The sequence below is a fragment of the Arachis ipaensis genome, chromosome B05, assembly GCF_000816755.2.
Source record: "Arachis ipaensis cultivar K30076 chromosome B05, Araip1.1, whole genome shotgun sequence".
In the NCBI taxonomy this organism is placed as follows: Eukaryota; Viridiplantae; Streptophyta; class Magnoliopsida; order Fabales; family Fabaceae; genus Arachis; species Arachis ipaensis.
In genome coordinates, this window is record NC_029789.2 from 119616967 (window position 1) to 119620812 (window position 3846).

Consider the following 3846-nt stretch of genomic DNA (forward strand, 5'->3'; position numbering starts at 1 on the left):
TTAAATATTATATTTAAATTTTGAATATTTTAAAATTATTTTAATATTATCTTATTATTAACTTTGTTAACAATTCTATAATAGATATAAATCCGTACACGTTACAAATAGATTTCATATTACTGCGGGGCCTCCATGGTTACACATTTCTTTGTCTTTTCTTCTTCAAAGTCTTTTCCATCTTCTTCTACTTTCTTCTCTTAATTTCTTTTCCACTTAGTTTCCTAATTTTCGTTTTCTCTCCCAATTCATTCCTCTTTTAATTCATTCTATTTTCTGATTCACTCATGCCATATATCTTATTGCTCCCTGGAATCATTAAACACCATTTCTAATTTTTTCTACACCATGAACAATAAATCAAAGACTCAAAACTCTCATATAATTGATAGTGACCATGAGGATGATTTGATCGTTTTAGCTTATGAAGATATTTTCGAATGAATTCAAGCCTATACACGGAGCCTGCTCGGAAGGATTTTCTCAGATCGGATCTTTTCCGTAGGTACCATGGAAGGAGCTCTCTATGCAATATAGAATAAACCAGAAGGATTCAGAGTAGTCAAAAAATCCAGGAACCGGTTTCAATTTTTCTTTGAGAATGACTTTGATGTGACTCGAATTGAGAGAGGTTTGCCTTGGTTATTCAAGAGTTTTGTTATTCATGTTCACAGATGGAAGCAATCAATAAACATGGAGGATAATCACATCTCTTCTTTTCCTATATGGGCACAATTTTGGGAATTGCCTAAACAATACAAAACGCTTGAGGTTGACCGAAAATTGGGTGGGAGACTTGGTCAAATTAAAGATGTTGTTCTATTTGAAGTTAGAGACAAAGATACACGCATAGTGAAGGCTAAAGTAGAACTGAACGGTGATAAAAGAGTGAGGGATACACTGAAATTGCTTGATCCTAATCAAAAAATGCTGGAAATTGGAGTACGCAATGAACGTATAGGTGTGTTCTGTACTTATTGTGCAAAATTGGGGCATGAATCTAAGAACTGCCAATTTTTTATTGATGATTCTGCCCAAAACAATATCAAGGAAGATAGAGCTAGTGAATGGCTTAAGGCAGATCAAGTCGATAGGCGTTTAACTGAAAAGAGAGCTCCCGTCAATCCTAACCAACCTCGGGATGGTATTATTCCAGCTCAACCGAAGAAAAAATCTCCACCTGATTGGCTTTTGATAGTTTTTCAAAATTGAGTGTGCAAGATGATCAGAAAAAACAAAATAATGAAAAATTACTGCCAATTCGGGTTCTAGAGTAGAAAATGAGGGTGAATCAGAAAACACAGGTATGACTGCTGATACTAATTCTTCTTCTAATGCTTTATTGGAGATATCATATCCCATGAATAATGTCCAACACAATAACAATGTCATATCCAAGCTTAGAAAGGAGAACAAAAAGCCAAACCTGAAACAACTTGCCAAAAAGTCTGTGATAGGTTTCAAACGGAGGAGTGGATGTAATGGTACTGAAGATATTTCAAAGAAAATTTATCTCAATGATATTATCTTTGATGCTATGACGGTGGAGGGTTCCAACCTTCAAGTGGCACCCAAAGAAATATGAAACTGCTCTCGTGGAATTGTCAGGGTTTGGGGAGACCCCTGACAATCCACAATCTTAAAGGGATTTGCAAATCCTTCTCCCCCGAGGTTGGTTTTATCTGTGAAACAAAAAATTAATCTCAACAAGTTAAAGAAAAACTAAGATCTAGTGGTTTCAAGGAATGGTTCACTATGGATCCGGATGGATTATCAGGGGTTTGGCAATGGCATGGTGGGATGGTTCCACTGTTCAAATTTTACAGCATGGTAGATTCTTTATTGCGGCATCAGTTCTGATAGCTGGTTCTAATGATCCCTATGGTACTCTAGGTTTTTATCTCACTTCAAATGATCAACATAGAATGGCTCAGTTTGCTTAATTAACTTCAGTCACCTAACAGTTCGATGATAAGGTTGTGTTAATGGGTGAATTTAATGCCATTTCTAATCAATTGGAGAAAGTAGGTGGGGGTGCTAAATCTTCTTATTCTATTGAAACCTTTAACAGTTTTATTGATGATAATTCCCTTATTGATATTGGTATGGTAGGAAGACCATTCACTTGGTCGAATAGACGGAGTGGTGATGAGTTGATACAGGAAAGACTGGACCGATTCCTGGTAGGAGTTGATTGGCAGCAACTCTATTGTAACACCCTAATATTCAAATTCTTATGCTCGAGTCATAAGTCAATGATAATAATGTGGTACGACTCTCAAGGTGGATTTTTATTACATAAATACAGTATAATTGAAAGGAGTATTAATCGAGAAGCCTGAAAAGAGTAAAAATAGAATCGCGAAGTCGTATCACTCACGTATCGACAACTAAAATTTAAAGCGTGAACTCGAAAGCAATATACGGTTGAAGACATAAAGGAGAATAAAAGAAGGACAATATATAGATATATAACATAAGTAAATAGCCACTAGTCGCGACCCGCGAATTTTAGGTCGGCTAGGGTACAATATAACAGTAGTTGACAACAGAATCTCCTAATCTCTCCCAAAAGAAACATAAGAGCCTCTATAGGCAAGTTCAAAAGAGTCCAATACATCATGTAAGCTTTTCAAAATAAAGGTGGAGAGATTCTAAGAAAAATATAAAGTAGAGAACATAAAGATTTTCGCCATCTCTCAGATGAACCATAGCTCACTTCTGAGTACCTGGACCTGTATCTGAAAAATAAGAGATATATACGGAATGAGAACCCCTGACCCATGGGTTCCCAGTACGGTAAAAGTGCCAAATAAATACAATGCGTTGCAATAAAAACTCACTAAGCATCCTAACTTCATTTCACCGATATTCACCCTATGTTCTCGCTAATCGATAAACAGACAACTGTCATAAGGGAATGCTAAATCTAAAACATATCTTTCATGCTCCTCAACTCCCTCTAACTCTCCAACAAATCAGAATCATAGTCATAAACAAAACCATCACCATTTATTCTGTCTCAGCAATTCTATATCAATACATCATATCCTCACCTGGAGCAAGTGAATTCACTTCACTGCGTCTACCCAAGAAGCTCAAATTATCTCATTCAATAATCATACTCATTATTCAATCACATCATCAATTCATCTCATCAAGAACAGCCCTCAGCGTCCACCGACACCAGCATGAGGGACCTCTCAGTTGTACAAACACAAGCAATACAGGCAAGTAACACACAATTAAAGTACAAGTAGAACAAGTAGCATATAATTAGGTAAAATAGCATATATGATATAGCAATCCAAAACAAATAGGCAAACCCAAACAATTCAAAGATATGCAAATGATGAATGCCTGCCCTATGGCTGATGATATCATCTGTCGGTTATATAGCCAACCCGACAAGTCCTGGTAGCTAACCATTGGACTGTCCCTCTGTTGTGCATCCCCAACTCGAGTTATTCTCAATCATAAACATGATCATAATCATAATCATACAACACCCACACCGGTGTTTATCCATACAACACCCACACTGGTGTTTATCCACGGGGGCGAGCTCATCCGGAACTTTCACAGTGTTCGGCCACACTTACGACATAGGGTCAGCAGAGTATCGAGTCTCAACTTGGAGCACGTGGTGGCTAGTCACTGCTTTCATCCAGGGAAACCCATATATCAGATAATCATTTCACATTCATTCATAACATTCCATAATCATTCATCATGATCATATCGTCATTTATACATCACATGATTGCACATTTTATACATCACTCATCATAACCCGGGGCAAGTGGGGCGAAACCAGAACCCTTGCGTCCACCCAGGGAGCCTCTA